The following is a 22,387-nucleotide window of genomic DNA, read 5'->3' as shown; positions in this document are numbered from 1 at the left end:
GGAGGAGACAGGAAAATGCATTAAGAGATATACCTTAAAACCAGGACCAATTCACAGAGAGAAATATGGCACTTGGGGTAGGAAAAGGCAGGCAGAGAAGCAAGGGCCTGCAGACAATAGAGAGCCCAGTGCAACGGGACAGCAACACTGGCTAAGTTTCCCCTCACACTGCATGGATTTTCAGCCGCTTAACCATGGAGAAGGTCCCATGTTGTGGCAGGAAGGTCATCCTCTAGACAAAGACAGCATCTGCGCCATTCTGCTCACCTTCCTTCTCATAGACTGACTCCAGAGATCTTTACGTGCTCTTTAGAGCCCAGCGATGCAGGGCTGCCAAGGAGGTGTTCAAAATTAGGGTTCAGGTAGATGGTGTTCTGGCAGCCTCTCAAGAAAGCCCAGTGCAAACAGTTGGGACGTGGAAGAGACTAAAGGAGTCAACACAGTCAACAGCCCAGGAAGGGCCCAGCCTCCTCTCAACAAGAGGTTTCCTGGCAGGGCTGTATGCGAAGCTGAAAGCACCAATCTGATACTATCTAAGACTCATGGGGTTGAGTAAAAACAGACGATTAACTTAATGGATTACCACAATACCTAAAGGAAATAGGACACTCTGCATACCCAGGATGTAATCTCTCCAACGAGATCCTTAACTCCCTAAGAGCAACTGCCACTTCCATTTCTTCACTTCCTCCCTTTCTTCTCAGGGCCAGTGCTGTCCACTCTTTGCTCAGGAATTCTCAATAGTCAGTGTCTGACTGAGCATGGTGCATAGGGTTGCCTAGATTGTCCTCCTTAAACCTAGAAAGTCAATAAACCAAACCAAGGGCACAGGAATTAGCTCAACAGGGGCCAGATGTTACCTAAATTCAACTTTAACTCTCTAATGCTTATTTGAGATTTGAGAGATCCCAGAATACATGCTAACAAATCATAGTATAGAATTTCTTTGCTCAAAAATCTGTATCTCTTAATGCCTTGCCTTTAGAGAAGTCACGGTGATGGAACTGCCCATGAGCTAGTGTGGAGTTAGGAACTTTCAAGGCACATGTCATTTCATCTTTCCTGTGCCCTCATTAGGGTTTCTCCTTATTTTATAAACAAGAAAGCTAATGTTTGACAGGGTATGTGATGTAGCCAGAGTCAGAGGATAATAAGTGGCAGACATGGGGTGTGGATCTGAGGACCTATATTTGAGGGAGATGCCTTTCCCTTCCAGCCTCCTGTATCTCCCCCAAATAGGGACTGCATCTCTAAGCCAGGACACACCTTACCTGGAGGAACACTAAAACCACTATTTTTAAGTAATGAACTTAAGCTCCAATACATTTATACTTTCAGGAAAGACACTAATTTTCGATGGGAACATTTTTATATGGTTTTGCACAATACGAACTGAAATTGAAGTCCTTCAATTTCACACTGCAGCAAAAGTGAATTTAGCACCATCAGCTGGTCTGCTGGACACATAGGTATCAGAACCACACTCTGATCTCAAATTATAAAAGTGTATGCCACAAATGGAAACATTAATGCTGCCAAGATTATAAGATGATACCAAAAAATGGCACGTTAGAGCTATTCTGGAACCCAGAAGTCATCCAGTCCCACACACCCATTGGAAAGGCAGAAGGTCTCTGAGTTTTAACAGGTCTGCTAAGAGTCCCTTAAGAGCTGTGTATCACAGCACCAGGGCCCCAACAAGAGGGCACCTTGAGCACCTTCATCCTGGCCTGCCCTCCTCTGATGCTTTCAGTTTCTATCTTTGGTCCCAAAATCAAGTCCGAGGCTTCTCTGGTCTCCCCTGATAACTCCAGACTGGAATTTCACACAGGTCCCAGTTCCATCTGCTTTGGCTGTCTGGTAGCCTGGGTAACAACTGCAGGTGCCAACCTCCTGTCCCCAGGACCCATCCTTGGCACCAGGTGGGGACCACTGGCTTCTTTGCTGAGGATGCCATACCTTTCCGTAAACAGATCAGTTCGTTAAAGAACTGAAAAAAATTTGCAGATTATGATGCCTTGGTTAACAACTTCTATTAACTTGTCCTTCAGACAGAGCCAGGGTCCTATTCTTGGCACTGTGGTCAGTGATGGTGCTATGGTTTGGATGTGGTTTGTCTCCCAAGGGTTCATGTGTTAGAGACTTGGTACCATACGTGGGTGCTGAGGGGTGGGTGGGGGCAAGTGGAACCCTAAAATCAGTTGCAGCCAGGCCCTCAGAAGAGACTGGGGAACTCTTTGCTCTCTCTGGCTCCCAGTTCTTCAATGTGATATCTCTTCGCACATGTTCTCCTGTCATTGCCATCTGTCATCAAGTGAGACAGTCAAAGGAAGCCTTTGCCAGGGCCTGCATCATGTATTTGGACTTTCAGCCCCCCAAACTCTGAGCCAAATAAAATTCTTTTCCTTATAAATGTAGCCTGCCTCAAGAATTTTGTTAATAGTAATGAAAAGTGGACTACTATACATGAGAACAAAGCATAAAGAGAGAGGTAGAAGGACTGAAAAGTTTTACACATGAACTCACTTGATGCTAATGAATGTCGAGCAAGCAGCAGAATAGTTCACAATCTCAAGTATATCTGTCGTTACTTCATGGTGCCAGTATTTTTAGGATTTAAGAAACATTGATAGTTCCTGTCTTAATGCAAATGTGAAGAGTGGTTCTTATAATATGTATATTATCCCGTAAAATAACAAAGCCAATCACCCTCAAACTCAGCACAAAATTGATCTTCCAAAAAAGAAAGTGCATTCTTTTGGGCAACTACCTGCCTAACTGTGTGTGAAGATGGTGGAAGATGCAGAGGACCAGTGATGGAAGGGGTGCCTCCACATGGAGGATCTCAGTGACTTCAGGGGAAGCTATGTAAGCAAAGCTGTCAATCCTGCCTGATGGGCAGGTGCCCCGAGTACATTTCCATTTTTTAAGAACTGAAAGGAAGTAGGCCTTTCTTCCTGGCAAAATTTGTGCAATGACTGCCCATAGAAGTACTATTTATAACATAGGGAAAACTTGGTAACTCCCTCAAACAGGGAAATGGCTAAAACCTACGACACAGGAGAAAGATGGTATCCTCTGTAGTCATTACAATTATGAGACTGACATTTCCGTGTAAATCTGAAAGCAAATTCTAATGTGAATTTAGAGCAAGATGAGTCATTCAAGATTAAATGATCCTGAGGCTATTTACTTACTTATTTTATGTTTGAGTCAATAATAAAAAATGCTTTGGACATGGGAGACTCCAGCTATCAATGAGCTCTTTCTCCTCTGTTGGAGATTTTCTCCCTCCTCTAGTTTCACTTTGAAGACGGCCTACTGAATGCACCACTACATCTACTGAGGCACGCAGAGCCTCTAGCCCACTGAAGCCAGGAGAAGCTGCTTCATTACTCAGGCTAAGCTTTCTGCCATGAGGACACTAGGCAGCTCTTATCAGCTCTTTTTCCCTCTGTGGAAGAACAAAGCACCAAGTTTCACTGAGATGATTTTACGTAGCAGAAGATAAGTGAAATGAGTCTATCTTTTCCTGCTTACCATTGGAATTCTCAAATACTATGCACATTATACAGGATACCAAAAATTTATGATATTCACAAACAAAACCACAATATTAAAAGTCTAAATTTTCTTCAGTGTAAATAAAAAAGCCACTTCTTGATCTACAATAAAGTATAAATATTCCTTAAAGCAACAAAAAATGTCTACAAATTAAAGCAATTTAAAAATGATTTATGCATATGAATCTGGGGGGAACGCAACATTCAGACCATACCAAGGAAAGACTGAGTGAGTGAAAGAATGAATGCCTAGATCAGTTAAGGTCTAGTCTGGAGACAGAAACTGTAGAGTAAGGTTAAATATAATTATTAACTAGCTGCAGGGAATTAACTACCAAGAGGGATCAGAGGAAATGCTAATGAATGCCCTAAGGCTGAGGAAGATTATCTGGGAAGAAAAACTTGGCTCTGAGGGAATGCCTCCCCAAGTCTTAGATTTGGACCTCACTGGACAAGTATCTCACAGACCCTGGGATGGTGAAGTTTGCTGAGTTGCCCCAAGCCAAAGTAGTCCACAGTCAGCTAATCAAAGCCACAGGCAGGGGACTATCCTCTAGGGGCCAACAAAATCCCTGGGGAAGCTGTCCTTGGGGTTGGGGAAGCAGGTTAAGGGGAGAAAGTGCTGTTGAACTTACTGGGAATCTCAAAGGAATACTGGCTAGAGTCTCTGGAAAGGTCCCTCACCCATGCTACTGAATTCATGAGGCAGATTAGAGAAACACCCTCAAAACACCCTCAAAACCTATGGCAGGGTACTCACTAGGAAATTGACTGGAACCCATAAAATCCACAGGAATCCACTGGATCCCTGGAAAGTCAGCTGGGGAAGTCAGAGATATTTTCCAATGTTTGGCTGCCTATACTTTTAAGGAGTTCTGGGGTCAGAGAGTGGTCCCCAGAATTGCAGGGAGACTACATTCTCGCTCTTCACTGGGTTGGCTTTTAGCTCAGAATTCCTCCTGAAAATTACTCAAAGAAGACAGAGTCACTTAATAACTGGGCACAAAGGTAGCTGCAAAAATTGACACCATCAGACTGTGGACCTCTTCTAGAATTATGGTTTCATTTTTCACCCCTATCTGTGCATTCTTCAAAATGTAATGATTCACTGAGTTCTAGACAATTTAAGGCTGGCTTCAAACCACAATCCAGTCTCCCAAGGAGCTAGGATTACAAACCTATGAGCCACGGCTGACCGGCTTGAAAGCTGAAATTTCTTAATCTATCCCTCTCCTCCCTCTTCTCTCTCTCTCCCTTCCTCCAACTCAACTAACTGAACTTCCACCACGTTTCTTCATTCATTGTTCCTTGCAAGGTATGTGCTCCATCTGGAACAAACGCGCTCAGCTTTGCCAGTCGGTCCTGAGAGCAACGCTGGTTTACTACTTACATAAAGCTTTCTTTCTTTTGTGTGAAGGTGAGGGAATCAGAAGGGGATGACTAAATATCTCAGGTTCACTAAACAAAGAGCTGGATTTGGTCCATGGGGCCCCTGGTGGGTAAACACCCAGGACTCTCCTACATCAACAGTGGATCAGAAAGGATCACTCAATCTCTAAAGGTTTTCTTATAGCATTCCTATCTGGGAGGGACAGAATCCAGAACTATAGGAAAATGATATTTGGAGAACATGGCTGGTGTGACTTAGGGTGGAGCTCTGCAGGCCTGGCTAGCACAGGCTCAGAGAATGTACCACTCATTCTAGACAAGTGCTCTACCACTTTGTTTTTGAGACACAGTCTGGCTGATACCTTTCCCTGGGCTCACTTCAATTTTGATCCTCTGTCTCTGCCTCCTGAGTAGCTGAGATGATATTTATGCACCACTATGCCTAGCTGAGAAATATATTTTGTCATTGATGGTGGCGCTGCCTCTGAGGCACAGGGCAATGTGTCCCCAACTCCAGTAAGCTGAGTGAGAAGAGGATTGGAAAGCAATGCAATGTCCTAGTTTTGAGGTCAGGTGCATTTGCCATTGGCTGTGTGTCTGCATAAATGACTTAACGTTTTCTGAATCATCTTCTCACAGGACATTATAAACAAAGACTCCTTGCTGATTCCCTATCATGGTGGCCCAGGAGATTATTCACCAAAAGCTTCTGTGCCAGGTGTTTTACAGATGCTGCCTGGACAATAGAAATGACTCTACTGCGAGAAAAAAATATTCTCTCACAATTAAAAAATAGGGAGTCTATTTTCTATTTTTGATGAAGATAAAAATAGAAGATGAAGTTGAAGATGAACAATAAAACACTCGATTCTGCCACCAATATCAACATCATGTCATTTTACACAAATACTTACACCTACATACATATTGAGATGTACTGCCTTCACAACTTTGCTATTTTGTGTTTGTCCCCCCGTTGTCACAGGAATATTTTGAGTAACTATGGTTATAATGCAAATGTTCTGAGCCTTTTTTTTTAAGATCAAAAGAGAATAAAGAAAAAGTTGTGGCTTTGGATTACAGCATCCTCCCCAAAGCACTTGGCAAAAGCTCAACCAAGGGAAACTAGGGGAAGTGCTATCAACATGTCTCTTCAGACCTCTACCTGAGTTCGCCCTAACAATGCAAGCTCACCCTTCCCTTTCATTTTCTTCCGTCCTTCCTTCACACACAGCCAAACTTGGTAGCATGCTGCCCAGGCCTTCTTACACCTGGCTGTGTGACACTCTCTTTCCTCCAACGTCTGGTTTCTAGAACCTGCAATAGAATGAGAGCCCCTCTTCTCCTCCCTCTTGAGGCTCATCTACTGTGAAGCTGCAGGTCTCTGTAGCCCCAAAGTCCCTGGGGATGTGACCCAGGTAGAAACTTCAGGAAGTTTCTACTTTGAAGTGTGCGACTCTAACAGGCACAAAATAAATATTCCTGGGGCCAGAATCAACATCCGGGATAGCAGGTGGACCTGGCTCACAAGACTGGCTCACAAGACTGGGCAGGAAAGATGGCTCCAGGAAGATACTCAGGATGCTGAGTGGCCTACTAGGAAGGGTTTGGCTTTTGGTTCAAAAAGAGTGAACAATAGCAAAAAGATTGTTTTATATCAAAGTTTTTTAAACCTGCTGTTCTCAGAATCTTCATCAGTCCCAGAGTAGCCCAGATAATATCAAATTGCAATCATGGGTACCATGTAAGAACAAGGTTCTCCTCTTCTGTTCCCCTTGTCCTCCTCCTCCCTTCATTCCCCACCCTCTTCCTTCCTTATACTGGGGTTTGAACTCAGGGCCTCCAAGAGCTCTACCACTTGAACCACGCCCCTACTCTTTCAGCTTCTTTTTCAGCTCAAGTCCCATGCTTTTGCCCTGGCTGACCTTGAACCTCAATCTTCCTGTTTCTGCCTTCCTCCTGAGTAGCTGGGATTACAAGGGGTGTGCTACCATGCCTGGCCATTTCTTCAGAAATTTCTCTAGAAAGTCTAAAAGTGAGCCAGAAAAGCAGAACAAGCACTGGATACCGCTTAACCTTAAATGAAGGAGTTTTGATAAGGAGGCATTCACAATAATAGTAAAAACAATTAAAACATTCCCCACAAGGAGAAGCAAGGGTTGGTCCAAAACATTTCAACAAATTCACATAAGTAAGTCAACACTGGTTCACACTGTGCAAAGCTGAAGCTTCAGAGACTGAAGTTACAGAGAATGCCTAAGCTGCAACTCTGTCCTCTCAGTAACAACAGTGTAAAGTGACCTGCTCATTCATTTGTGTCACTGTCTATAACAATACAGACACACATACTGCAGCTATAAATTGGAGCATGTCCTTAGAAAAGGTCCCTGAGGACTGACACTATCCTGTCCTCTTCACTGACCCTTATAATGTCTGACACAGTCGGACCCAAGTTCAAGTGCCTTGGTGTAGAGGGGGCAGGTGGCCTTGCCTCTTCCTGCCACTCACTCATTCCCGTGCACCTCCCCTCAGATGTGTGTGCCTGCCACTTGGCTCCATTTTCATGGCTAAGGGTTTGTATAAATACAAATCCACCCAAGAAAGGAAAACTATTTCCCTTTTTCCTGCTCTGGATAAAGTTCCAGCAGACTTGGCTAAAGATTAGACAAGCTTCACAGATCAAAGTGTGTTGCGGGGCTGGGAAGGAGGAGGAGCAAAGCCCAAACTCCACTCGGCCCTCCTCTCCGAAAGGCAAGTCAAGATCATAAAACCCCACTCTGGTGCACTGAAGTGCTTTCAAAAGGTGGCTCTTCATCTGGATAACCTGTCACCTACTTCTTACTGGGAAGTGGTTCCAGGCTCTGAGAAGTTAATGCAGACAGCATAGAAGCACTGAGGCAAAAACATTCCCCTTCAACATTAGTTTGTAACGGAAAAAAGAGGAAGTTTTATAATCTAAAATTTGGACCCAAAAGCCTTATCCAAATCAGCCTGGTTTGCAGTTCAGGGGTCATGTGAAATCCTAATCCTAATCATAAACCATACATTTGCTCCTTGTTTCCTAGCAAGGAAGAGGACAGAATTTCTGCACCTTTACTTTTCCTCCAAGGAAGGGAGGAAGAAAGAAGTGTAGAAGTTGGGGCTGGAAGAGCAGGGTGCTCACTGAAAGGGCTGGGAAGACAGGAGAAAACCCCCAGACTCAGAGTCAGATGCACAGAGCCTTAAGTTTAGAAGGAACCTTGACACAGTCCATTTCACTTCCTTACTCTGCACATGAATGTTCACAGACACATCAACAAGCATGGCAGGGCTCTTGTCCTCTCCCCACAGAGGACTTTCTTATCGACTTCCCCCACCAGATGCTATTCCAGCCTGGAGATGAGGCCATTTAAAACAGTGCAAATCATGACTTCAAAAGCATGAAATTCCAGACCAATTGAAACCCAGCACTCCTTAGCCTTACCAATCGTTGAAAAACTGTAATTGTGAACAAGAATGATTTCTTTTTGTTTCTTTCACTATGTAGTCCAGGTTGGCCTGGAACTTGAAGTCTCCTGCCTCAGCCTCTTGAGTGCTGGAATTACAAGTGTGTTCCACTATGCCTGGCTCAAGAATGAATTCTTCACTTTTCAGTTATACCTCAACCGGCCAACAGAGGCAGTGGGCATCCAAACTGAAGCCTAAATACATAGGGACAAACAAAGCACCTAATGAGAAAAGCACTCAAATCAGGAAGAAGATGTGAGGTCCTGGGGCAGGAGGAGTTGGTTTCATGAGACGGTGAGACAATGTATGGAAAGTCCCTCTGGAGGCAGCAGTATGTTGAGGGCTCCCTGCATCTTGGATGACACCCTGTTGCTGTGTCCTCACATGGTGGAAGGGGGCAAAGGAATTTCTTTCATGATAACTGCACCCCTGAGGGTGGAGCCCTGGTGACTTATCTCTCCCAATGGCCCACTTTCAGGATAACTGCAGGAGTTATTTTAACATATGAATTGGCTGGGGAGTGGGAAAGGGGACACCTAGAAACTGCAGCAACCATTGTCCCCAAGAAAACGAAAGCCTTGGATTCTGAAAATGACAAGGTCACTTATTCTCCTCCATGAGAAGGGAGAAATCTCATCATCAAAGGCAGAAAATGTGTGTGTTTTGTGTGGCAGTACTCGAGTTTGAACTCAGGGCCTTGTGCTTGCAGGGCAGGCACTCTACCACTTGCACCGACCCACCCACCCTTTCTGCACTGATTGTTTCTGAGATAAGTCTACTTTTTTGTCCAGGCTGTCATGGACTTTGATCCTATTTGTGCTTCCCCGAATAGCTGAGGTGACAGGTGTGTGCCACCATGCCCAGGTAGTGGTTGAGCTGAATCTCTCGAACTTTTTACCTGGGCTGGCCTTGAATGGTGAACCTCCCGATCTCCACCTCCTGAGTAACTAGGATCACAGATTTGGGCCACCATTCCCAGCCTACGTTTGTATCATTTTGCTGTGTTTCTTTTTGTCAGCTCCTATTTATGGCGATTTCATTTGTGTGTCACTGTGATATTTATAAAAGGAAAAGACAATTGGGCAAAATGTGAACTGAAGCTATACTCACAATCACATGGGAAGTTCTAATATTAATAATACTAGGTACTAGCTAAGAACCAATAATAGACCAGAGGCTACTAAAGTCTAAAGGTTAAAGGAGTTGAGGATAATTGAAGGTCACTATCTTTTAAGTAATGGCAATAATATGGAAACATATTTAATGACTCCTGCTAAGGACAACATGGAAGAGTTGACATCTGTGGTCAGGTAGGTTGAGGTAAAGACATCTCCTCAACCTCCAAGCAACTAGACACACAAGCCTGGCTTCCTTCTCCTTCTCTTCCTCTAGGACCTCAGGAAATTACCAAGGTTAAAAGTATTAGAACTTAACTGTGAACCATAAGTACTAGTTCATCCAACACTGTTCTACCAAACTTCCAGGAGACCAGGCCAAGTAACTGTAGACAAGGACAATGGCTCCTTTCAGGAGGGAAGCACAGTAATTTGGTGGCAGATTCACAAAATTAGCTCAAAAGAGCACCATCTTCTCTCCACCTAGACTGGAAATGACACTATTTTTGAGAAAATGAGCAGAAAAATGAATAACTATCATAATAGTCTCTATCATCTATGGGGGAAATTTCCTTGGCTTTTATGGAAGAAAGAAACCACTTTATTTCTTGAACTGAGAAATTACTGCAAGTTACATCCAAGCTCTTTAAGGATAACCCATTTGTATCAGAGATGATTAGTCTAATAAAGTGACTTGAAGAGTATAGACAGACACCAACTACAAACACTTGACTTTCAAAAATAGTAACTGGCCCTGTTCCTCTTCACAGTGCTCTCTCTGAGGCTTGTAACAACATCACTAAGTAGGGCGTCAGTGGTGCAGTTGCCCAGCCCAGCCCAGTCCCCGGCAGCCTCCACAGTTATCTCCCCTCCCTGAACTCTCTCTGTTCCTGCCTCACACAAGGAGCTCCTGCCTCTCCTGCCTTCCTGCTTGCTGTAGCTCCAGCCCTTATCTCCCCATTCTCATCTATGCACTCTGTTCAGAACTAAGAGTGCCAAGGCCTTATGGCCAGCAGGATTCTTCCAGAATGCTGCTGGTTTGTGAGCCTTGTGGATCAGCCTAACCCACACTCAGAGCAAGTCTGCTGCAGGGCTGTTTCTCCTTCCTCAGTGTCGCTGGACTAAGAAGCATTTTCAGAAGTCGGCCCTCTGTGGTTAAAGACAAGCCTCATAACTCAACAGCAAACTTTACACCACACAAACCTACTAAAAGGAACTTGTTACACACAAAGTTACGTGCCACCGGTCACCCTCAGAAGAGACTGAGGGAGATCTTATACCTGGTTCACTTCTCAATGTGTCCTCAGGTTTTTCACCATGCAAAAGCTACAAAGATAGATAGAGAAGGAGAAATAGAGGGGGAGAGGGGAAGAGAGAGAGAAGAGAGAGAGAGTTATTTTAAAAGTATGAGTTCCCTAACAAAGTATGTATAGCATGGAAGCCAGCTTCGCCCTTACCACTGTGTGACCTTGGGGAAGTTACCTGGCCTCTCAGAGCCTTATTTTTCTCATCTGTGAACAGTGGATAGTAATATGCACCTTTCAGGATTGCTATCTGCAATAGATCTAATCCTATGCCTGGCACATAGTAGCAGCTCACTAAATGCTGATTTCCCTCCTTACGATCATGTTAATCTGAAAAACAAAAACCAAAGTTTGAGCAAAAATGACTTCTGGAAGGAGAGGTGTGTGTTAGAAGAGCAATTGCAGAGACCTTGACTTTCCTAATTCCTCTTCTAACATCCTGTCCCTACCAGGGCTATTCAAGCATGCCTCCGGGGCAGCACATGTCCTGTGGAGAGTACTGTGCTCATTCACACATTTCTGAAGGAAGTGCATGTTTGTGCCTCCTCTTTGGGGAAAGCTGGCAACTCTACTTCGAGATATTTACTCTCTGGGTATTCCCACAAATGTCACAGGTGTAGGTCTACAGCAGTCACTGTAATAATATGTCCAAAGCAAAAGATGGAAAACAGCTCAAATGCTCACCAGCAGGCTGGTTAGATAGAACCAGCTCACACAACAGAGCAAGACAGCTCTTTGTAGGCTAATAGGTCCAGTATACACAATGTGTCCGGCATAAGAAACGGCGTTTACGCTACCATATTTGGGTGGAGGAGTGCGTGTGCGTGTGTGTGTAAATAAATGTATGAGCAAGAACCTGGCAGTAGTGGGCCCGGGAGGAAAAATGCCTGGCTGTGAACAGAGGGGACACTTTCCTTCCTGAGCCTTTGGTAGCTTTTGTAGTCCGTACCATTTGCATGGCCTCCGTATTGGAAATAAAACTGAAAATAATCAAACACTGTGTGAAATGAACTCTTGTCCTTTCTCTCCTTAGAACAGCTTTCTCAGTTTTAAAATCTTTTCGAAATGTTGAGGGTTTTTAATCAGTGTATATTAATTGTACGAAGTAGTTCCATGGTAATCTATCCATACACGCATACGATGCACTTTGGTCATGTTTCTAATCCCTCCTCCTTACCTTTTTTTTTTTTAAACAATTTTAATGGGTTTCATTATTCTATTTTCATCTCAGAGCAGGTTGGCCCCTGCTCTGAGAACATCTCTGACCCAGGGACGGAGCTAACTCCAGTTATTGGTCAGACCCTTAAACTTGGGCTCCAGCCAAACACAGGTGTGACTCTAGGCCAAGGCTGCAGTGTTATTTGCATCACGGAATTAAATGATCTAAAGGGAGAAAGTGCTGGATGCTTTTAACAAACCCAATCAGACATATGATTAAGACAAAAGAGCACAAGTGGCAGAGAAAAGCTCTCAAGCAAGGAGAGGCCTCTGGTTTCATGGTCCTTCTCTTCTCCTACCCTTCATAAAGCCAACAGAGACAGGAGAGCTCCTGAATCAGAGCTGGGAAGGTAGCTGAGCCTCAGTCACAGGGAGCTGCACCCTGCCTGCCCAGGGCCTGCAAGCCCAGCAGCCACTCCCTGCCCGGCCCTGGGTGTGAGGGGAGCAGCTGCCAGATGGAGACAGCACGAACTGCCTGTGGAAGGATTAGTGGCTTCTGTGCAAAGCTTGCGGGACGCCTCCTGGGCCCCTGTGGCAGCAGGTCCAAAGATCTTAGTAAGGACGAGGGGACGAGAATTCTACCAAGCCTATTTCCATCCTGCATTTCTTGGTTCTCAGATTTCATCACTGCAAATTTGTGGAATGCAAGGACTTAGCTTGTTTGGCAAGGAGGCTGGTGGGGAGACGATTGCCTCCCTCCCAAACAGGCTTATGATTTCTATGTCTAGGCAAAGTCTTTACTGGTGCCAGACATTATAAAAATACCAGTCAATCAAAAATGAAACAAACAAAAAAGTCAATCATCCATGATCAATTATGTCAGAGCTCCACATTTTTTTAAAAGGGGGGGCTTTAAAAAAATAACCCACAAACCAGCCAGCAGTGTTTAACCCTTCCTTTGGAGTTTCTACAAAGACCTGACCCATGTCAAAGCAGCCCTTGCTCACACTCGAGCCTGTGAGGATGTCAGTAAATGCTATGCAAGTTCCCAGTGAAGATTTTATTTATTTATGGGCAGTACTGGGGTTTGAACTAGGGGCTTTATGTTTGCAGGGCAGGTGCTCTACTACATGAGCCTCACCTCCAGCCCTTTTGCTCTGGTTATTTTGGTGACAGGTCTTGTTTTTTACCCAGGCCAGTTTGGACTGGCATCCGATTTTACCCTTCCAGCCGTCACTGTGATGACAGGCATGTGCCACCACACCTAGATTTTTTTCTGTTGGGATGGGGGTCTCATCAACTTTTTTGGGATGGCCTAGAACCATGATCCTTTTTTTCCCCTCCAAGGCCATGGGATGAGATTTATTGTGAATGCTAATGGGGTAAGGATGGAATGGGAAAGGCTCTAGAAGGCCAAGCCAGAGGCCTCTGAGCTATCCTTGACGTCTGTGCTCTCTGTGGTCTCACAGACCTCACTAAGGTCCTTGCTGTCTCCATAACTATCTTCAACATCCAGGCCCTTCTCCTCACTACAGGCCTCTCCAGAGCTTGGAAGTGCATTGCCTTTGCTCTCCACCTTGTTCTTAGTAGCACCCAGCACCATGTGCCTGACCTTTTCCTCCAGCTCAAGGTGGCTCCTCAACTCATCGGCCATCTGGGCAAGGTCCCGCTTCATGGCATATGCATCTTCCCCACCTGCAAAGTATTTGGGTTCCACTTCGCTAATCTGAAAGTTGAGGGTGTTGGAATAGAGGTACAGGGGAGCCGGTTACTCTTCCTGACATGCAGGGAGATGTATTTGGCATTGAAGTTTATCTCTATCGTGGCTCGAGAGGCCTGGCCCGTCAGCTTCTGAGCCAGGCCAAGGCGCCAGTGGGAATGCCTCATAGCCAGTGAGGTGTTGTGTCCATGGCACATCACCTGGGTCTTCTTCCATTCTCATCCTCAGCAATGTACGAGGGCTGGGGCCGGGAGAGGCCATGGTAAAAAGTAGCATTTCATCTGATAGTTCTCCAGAGACAGAGGAGGTTGCAGTGCTGCATGTTCATCAGGTCCTTGGGCCACGCACAGCAAAATTCACAATGGCGCTGGGGCTCGTGCGTCCCAGCAGGTCGGGAACGCACAGTCAGCTGCCGCCTCGCTCCGAAGCAGCGCGGGGACAGCGGGACTAGTGACAGCGGAAGAGCAACCATGATCCTTTTGATCTCAGCTTGGAATGAAGGTGCATATCACCATACCCAGCTGTGGTTGAAATGGGGGTCTTGCAAACTATTTGCCCAGACTGGTCTTGAACTGCAATCCTCCCGATCCTAGTTTCCCACATAACGAGGACTACAGGCGTGAGCCACCGGCACACAAGTCCAATCAAGGTTTTAATAAAAATTAGTATTAAGCTCTACATGGACAGCCTAGAGGCTGAAGTAGCAACTTTCAAAGCATGTACAAAAAAGAGAGAGCTGGGTTCGCTCTGCACTAGGGCACTGACTTACAGTTGTCCCCCCTTATCCATGGTTTTGTTTTCTTTTGTTTAGGTTACCAGTTACCAATAGTTTATGATGGTCTGAAAATATTAAATGGAAAATTTCAGAAATAAGCAATCCATAAGTTTTCAATTGTGCACTTGAAATCCCTTGTCATTTGGTTCTGTCCTTTCTGGGACATGAATCATCCCTTTGTCCAGAACACAGGCTATACACGCTACCTGCTTATTACTCAACTCCCTACCGCATACCTCACAAGTCATCGAGATGACCAGATGTGATCATACACTCATGCATTTATCCCCATGACCCCAGCCCCAGAAGTAAACCAAGACTGTCCACCTGGCCTCAGCCAGCCATTTCCTTAGTGTGACAGTCACGAGCAGCCTGGAGGGAAAAGCTGGGGCAGGTGGTCACACCCAGGGAGTTTAAAACTGGGGTGAGAGACAGAATTAGTCTGTGGTGGGCGAATGAAGCAGAGAGGCAGGAGGAGGTGTTCAGATCACATGTGGTTGCTGAGGAAGAAATGGAGCAAGTCCTCAGGGAGAGAGGGATGGCACAGAGATGTGACCATGCTAAAGGTGCAAGGACAGAAGATGGGAGAGGGCTGAGATGGGGCAGGGGATGCAGCAAGAGACAGGGGCAAGTTTAGGAACTGAGATGAAGACAGGAGACAAAAATGAGGAGGAGACTGAGAAGGAGATAGGGCACTGAAATGAGTTAGAGGACTGAGTCAGAGTTAGGCACTGAGATGGGTATAAGGGTCCAAGATGAGTTATAGGAGAACTGAGATGGAGGAGTGGCACCAAGATAGGGGGCCAAGATGGGCACAGAGGGGACCAAGATAGGGACAGGGGACAGACTCCTAAAAGGATAAGACAAGATGTACCTGTTGCCTGGGGGCTAGGGACAGACACTGGATCTGGGACTAGCAACAGGGACAGAGGCTGGCATGGAAGCCCCAAGACACAGGCCAGCTCCAAAGGTCCAGTCACTCTGGGAAGGCCTGCACTTGTCTCCTGTCCTTAGATTCTGGAGATCACTCTCCCCTCACCACAACCATGCTTCCCTGCAAACCCCCACCACAGAATCTGAGTAGACTACAGTAATTAAAAACAGCTTTTCTTTCACTAACTCAACTCTAAGCTACTATTTGCAAGTTATTATGTGGCTCTAATAAATCATTATAAAAACAAGTCTCAGAACCTTGGCTTTAAGGTTCTCCTATTTAAAGCATCTTGTCACAAAAGCCTGTTGTGCTTTCCTGCAAGGACATATCTGTTCTCAACAAGGAGCTGAACCTGGAAGCCTGGGCTCTGACCCTGGCTGTGCAGGGACTCCCAGTGGGGCAACTGAGAGTCCTCAGGGCCTCAGTCATCAACTTGAAAAGGAAGAGAGTAAACTGGTTTATCTCTAGGGTCCTTTCAGCTTTAAATAGTTGGTGGCAGCTTAAAATACTGTGCAAATATATTTTCTACTTCATTTTCTAGGCTTCTCAAGTTAAACTCCTTGCAAATATAGCATGAAGTAGAACGAGCATCTAACTAGGGCACACAAACACGTCCTTGGTTCTCCCTGGCTACCCTCCTGCTATTTTCCTAGTCCTCGAATAGACACTCTTTGCCACAGGGTTCTGAATCCACCAAGCACCCAGAAAACCATTATCTGTGACATTTCAGCTAACTCCCAGTGGCGGTGCTCAGTCTCAGTCTCAGAGTCACCAAAGAGGATGGTCAGGGCCAAAAAAAGAAATGATCTCTCCAGCAAAGCCCTTCCCAGTGCGGAGGAGCCATGCCTATCTCCTGGGCTTCAAAGAACTCAGCCACGCTAGGCATATTGTATGAGCTGAGTACTCACTGGCACTCTGTTCTCTGTTATAGCAAACCTCCCCAGAGCAAAGGAAACAACAGTAAATTGTAGGAAAAGAGTAAGATTTAATTTTCCACATGAATAAAAGTGCTTTTCATTTCCCACTTAGCAAAATATGCCTACAAGGAGCTCACAGCTCCATGCCTTTGAGCCTCACCCATGTGTTCATACCTGTGCAGCTCTGAGTCCTGACACCTGATGGGAGGTGACTCCTATGCCCCCTTCTCTTGAGATGTTAGGAGGTGAGCAAATGAGCCCCTAGCTGGGCTGCCCTTTTGGGGGATCAGCAGGAAGCAAGGTAACCTCTGTGCATCTTTAGCCACCTGAACACCTGCTGGGCACACAGGCCTGGCTCCCTCCCAGGATACAGAATGCCTCTGAAATTGTTACCACTCCAGCAGGGGAAAGAAGAGGGACCTCATCTAGCCACAGAGGAGGAGATCCATTCTCCTTTAACCTGGAGCTCTGATGTCATGCCAGGTCCTCTGGCCCTGGCTGCATGTATGAGGCCCTGGGTTCGATCCCAGCACAGGAAAGAAGGAAGGAAGGAAGGAAGGAAGGAAGGAAGGAAGGAAGGAAGGAAGGAAGGAAGGAAGGAAGGAAGGAAGGAAGGAAGGAAGGAAGGAAGGAGGGAAGGAGGGAGGGAAGAATAAGAAGGGTAACTCATCTAACACAGGATCCTGCTCTCAGATCTCACCGGCTGAGGAGATACAGGTGATCTCTAAAAGATACATCTGTGGTCAAGACAGGTTTAGCAGTCACTAGGCAGTCAACATGTCAAGAGCTTGGGAGGGGCCTACCCATTCTGGGCTAAGCCAAGTGAAGGGGTCAGAGCACAGGTGAGCCCGCAGGAGGCAGGTCAGAACAGCAGGGCGGACAGGCTACACTGCAGCGAGGCCCTACAGGTTAACAGGTTTCTTTCTTTCTTGGTAGGTCTTCTCCATTCCAGCCAGGTGTTCAGTCTCTCCAGTTTCCCAGCTGGCCTCCGTGGACACCAGTGTTCACCAGGGAAGAGAACAACCATGGCAGCCAGGACTACTGCCATGTCAAGCTGTTCTGGAGGTCCTACAACTCAGAGCCACCCTCATATACGGGGCTGCAAACGGTGTCTGCTCACTAGGCTATCCCGACACAGCCTAATGTACTACCTTAAAACACAGACTGTCTCTTAGCTCTGCAGGCTGGAAGTCCAGGGTGAAGGTGCAGCCTGTCTTCCGAGTGTAAAGATGGCATTTTCTGCCTGTGTTGCCCTGTGTGTAGTGGTTGCTCCATGCACATCCCTATCCTATGTACCTCCTTCTCTTATAAGGAGACAGGCCTTGTCTGATCAAGGCTCACCCTAATAACCTCACTTAACCTAACAACCTCTTCGAAGATCTCCTCTCCAAATCCCACCATGTTCTGGGGAACCGAGGATTAAGCCTTTAACATAGAAATTTGGAGGGGACACAAATCAGTCCCTAACAAAGACTGAGTAAGAGCCTGTTCAAATGTTATGATTCCTTCCTTCCTAAAGGAAGTGACTCTTACATCTTCTCCATCATCTAGAGGTGGCTCACAGCCAGACAGAGCCACGATGACCCTAATGGAGCTTGGGGACCACACTGTGAATAACTGGCTGGACAGATATTCCCAAGAGGCTCTGATAATGCATTGATGTCAACTTTCTACCAACCTCCTGCCTCTGAAATGTGTTAACATATTCATTGTTTTAAAAAAAATCACCAGGAAAGAGGAAAATAAATGTCCTCTTCCCCATGACTGCCAGCTATTCTGTAGCAGTAACTACTGATACACACTTCTCAGGCACCTTCCAGAAATACTGTGTACAAACAAACGTGTGCTTCCAGGTGTATCCCACACCACTGCTGCCTGCTCTGTATAAACTCCTCCTGTTCTGCAATCACACAGCCTTGAATTGTGTCAAGAAAGAACTCACCTAACTGAAGTTTTGCTTTTATACGTTCCCTTGAAACTCATGAACTAAAATAAAATTCAGATACACACTGGGACTTAATGTGATCTCTTCTTTGGAAGTTTACTTTATGGTATTTTTATCAGGCAGAACCTTTCAGTTTTTCACATGATCCTTTATATCTTCTACAGTTCATCATTGAAGGTCTAGGCAGCCATGGGATAATTCTAGCCAATGAAATCTAGGCTAAGGTGGCTGGGAATTTCTAGAAACATTGTGGCTTTTATAATACATAAGACATCCATTTTCCTATTTTCTCCTTACATTGTTTTCCTGCCTGGAAGTGCAGATGTGAGGCCCAATAGAGTGCAACCATCTCACAGGCATGATGACAGAGGCCCACACCAGTAACACCGCAGAGCAGAGAGATAGCCCCTAAGTCAGGGATGGTGTAGATAAGTCTCTCTACCAACCCTGCACCACTGACATGTACAGACTTGTTGTTGTACAAGGAAAATACACTCCCTTCAGGTTTTTTTATTGCTAACATCTTCTTTACTGATACACCATGTCTTTTTTTACGTTTTCTTTTTTCTGGTACTGGGGCTCGAACCCAGGGCCTTGTGCATGCTAGGCAAACACTTAACCACTGAACTACATCCCCAGTTCTCTTTTTTTATGTTTTAATGCACAAAATCAGCCTATAATACTGATTTGCTTTTCTATTTAATATTCTGAATCTTTCCCCAGGGTAAAGAACTATACCATTTTAACCTTATTGATGAGCTATATAGGTTGCTTCCACTTTTATTTTTTTTGCTAAATTTTCTATTACTCTATGTTTTTGCTTTTGTTATTATGACTATTGTTATAACAAATACCTGCATAGTGATTTTTGTGAACTTGCTAGAAAACATATGTGGGTTAGAAGTGGCATTACTGAGTCTAAGGATAGACACTGTAAAAACACCCTTCAAAACACACTCATCGACTATATGTGCGTATCTAGTTCCTCATACCCTCATCAACAAATGGAAATTCTCACACTTTATCATGGTCAGTCTTACAGGTGAAAAAGTAAGATCTCAATGTTTTTATTTGAAATTTTGTTAGAATTTTTTTCTGGTGTGTGGTACTGGGGATTGAACTCAGGCCCTGGCAAGAGTGCACTATCATTGAGTCACACCTCCAGCCCTGAGTTTTTTAACGAAATAACTTGCTACTTATTTCTAGCAATGGACACTGCTCTATCTCACTGCTCATCTTTTGCTTTCTGATTGCTGAGACTTATTTGTACACAAAAGGAATGAGCCCTCTGACACATGTTGCAAATACTTGCCCCAAAACATTGTTTGTCATTTCATGTGATGTATGGTATTTTTGCCAGACAGACCTTTTGATTGCCACATGAAATTCTTCTTAGTCTGATCCTTTATATCTTCTCTATGTTCATTAGATGCTCGAGGCAAAAAAAAAAAAAAAAAACCAAGTCTTGGTCTCTACTCCATAATATATTTAAAGATTACTCATACTTTTCTCGTAATCTTTATAATTTCAGTAAGTCTAAATCTTTGAGCCAGTTGTAATTAATTTTTATCCAAGGAATGAGAATGGCCACCAGCATTGCTTTTTTTCCCAATGGCTCCTTGGCTGTCCCACACGGCCTTTGTGGAAGAGGTTATTCCTTCTGAAGAGGAAGCCATTCTTTTCCATCTGGAGTCCCAGTGGGAGATAACCACATCTGGCATCCTGACTTAGGTACTGTCTCTCTGGGCATTTCAGTTAATGATGCTGAGGAAAATATACCAGGAAGATCATAAATCATTTGTTCAGTTTATAACCAGGAGAGTGAATTAACATAACCACAGTCTAAGAATAATGTCAAAAGGCTGGGGCAATGGATGTGTGAAAGGAGATACAACCTGATAGGACACAGTTAGATCTCTCATCTAGATGCAGCAAGATCAAAGAGACCCGGATACCCACTGGGACATGACATGAACTCTTCATTGAAATTTTATTATAGCATCAACTGATGGTGTCCAAAGCTGAAGTGTTTTTAGACTTCCTTGAAAGAAGGGTCCAGACCTTGTGTTGGAGCATCTCAACAGAAGGGAGGGGCTAGTCAGGCCCTGCTCTTCTGGCTCGGACCTAGACCACCATCGAAGCACTGCCAGTGAAGAAAAACTGAAGACATTGCTTCCACAAGGAAGAAAGCAAAGGATGAAGGCACTGTAGCAATATCATATGAAGAAGGAATAATCCCAGTTGCCCTGGGCCACGAGTGTCTGGGCAAGGCCCATGCCTTCTTGCTCGGACAGCCCCTATGCAGAGCAGTCTAGAAATAGTTGGTCCCTAACACACAGGAATAAAAGGTTTCTGGGGAAGGCCCTGGGGCAAAGCCACAGATCCTACCCCTCCTTCAGTCCCTCAATGTCATGCCTTCAGATCAGGCATGTCACCTACAATTGAATTCTACCCCACTTTCTGTGGTCCTCCTTCCAGTCTTCACACTGCACCAGCAGCTATCTTCCCCTTCCTAAAGTGCAGCTCTGTGTAATAGGCCCTTTGCCCATTGGCCCTGCCTACTTCTCTAGCCGCCCCCCCCACTGCCTCATGAGTCACTTCTTCCAACTTCTCAGTGTCCCCATCTTCCAGCCTTGCCAAAGCTCTTCCCTCTGAAATACCTGCCCCCTTTGTCACTTTCCCTAACCCACTTGCCCTCCTGGCACCTGGCAGCTTCCAACTCACCAGTGCATAGCTTGGCTGCACCTATACCTGGGGGCCTCCCACACTGATGGAATAGACCACTCCCTCCTCACGCGACCTCAGCACCTGTGCATGACCATCACACTCCTCTATACCTTTGGCTTGGGATGCTATTAACTATGAAACATTATAAAGACTTATGTGTCAGGAAACACCAAGTGAAGGATCAGAGGGAGGAATGGCCATAAAAACTCCTAAAGTGAACTCAAGAATCTGCTTCTGCATTGGGATTTCCCTGAAGCATTTTGACCATACGTTGCTGTTGTCAGCCACTGTTTTCAGAAGGTATATGTTTTTCAGTATCATTTTTGCTTGGCTATTTCTGAACCTCAATCTCAGCACAGTGTACAAGTGAAAGAGGGGAAATCATATATCATCCAGAAAATATTATAAGTTGCTAGATTTACATGGAACATTAGTGGCAACTAATCTAGAGCCCTCCAGGTGAATCTTATTGCACAGGCAAGGCCCCAGGCCACCAAAGCTGGCCCTAAAGCAAGACAGCCTGTCCTATGTCCTCAGTATACTTTCCCTGTCTTTAAAGTCTGCTTACTATGAGTGCTAGTCAGCTTGAGTTGCTATAACAAAATATCACAGACGAGGCAGCTTAAACAACAGAAATGTATTTTCCCACAGTCTGGAGACTGGGAAATCTGAGATCAGGGTGCCAGCATGGCTGGGTTCTAGTGAGGGTCAATCTCTGGCTTGTAGGTGGCCTTCTCACTATGCCTCACATGGCAGGAGGGGAGAGACAATGGCTCCCTGGTTTCTCTTCTTATGAGGACACTAATCACACGGGATCCAGTTATGACCTCATTTAACCGTAACTACTTCCGGAAGGGCCATCTCCAAATATAGTCACATTGGAGGTTAGGGCTTCAATATACAAATTTGTGAGGGGAGCATAATTCAGCCCACAGTAAGATACATACACGTACACACACACAAACACACACACGTACACACAAACAAGCACACACATTTCAATTCTTACAGGGAACTAATCAGACAAACAACCAAGATTTAACATGGGGAAAAATTGCACAAATATTTCATATACATACATACACACCAAAAAATGGCCAAAAAGCACACACAAAGATGCCTTTGAGTCACTGTGGAAATGCACATTGAGATCATACTAATACATACTACACACCATTAGAACAGCTCAAATGAAAAAGACTGATGACGCATATGTAGAGAAACTGGAATTTTCATCCATTGTTGGCAGGAATACAATGGCACAACCACTTTGGAAAAGTTGAAGAGTTTACATAAAGTTAAACAGGCATGTATCATGCCACTCAACACTTCTCTCATGTTAGAGAATGACAAT

General features: G+C 45.1%; 1 protein-coding gene and 1 pseudogene across 5 annotated transcripts in view; both read right to left on the bottom strand.

Annotated features, from left to right (window-relative positions):
- The window catches only part of Mfhas1 (multifunctional ROCO family signaling regulator 1), a 90,131-nt gene that overhangs the window by 13,239 nt on the left and 54,505 nt on the right, over window positions 1-22,387 (bottom strand). The gene's annotated exons all lie outside the window — the stretch shown is intronic.
- LOC141416885 (N-alpha-acetyltransferase 10 pseudogene) lies at window positions 7-22,286 on the bottom strand (annotated as a pseudogene).

The sequence above is a fragment of the Castor canadensis genome, chromosome 14, assembly GCF_047511655.1.
Source record: "Castor canadensis chromosome 14, mCasCan1.hap1v2, whole genome shotgun sequence".
NCBI classification, from domain to species: Eukaryota; Metazoa; Chordata; class Mammalia; order Rodentia; family Castoridae; genus Castor; species Castor canadensis.
Note: the sequence above shows the minus strand (reverse complement) of the source record. Positions and strands in the feature narration are given on the sequence as shown.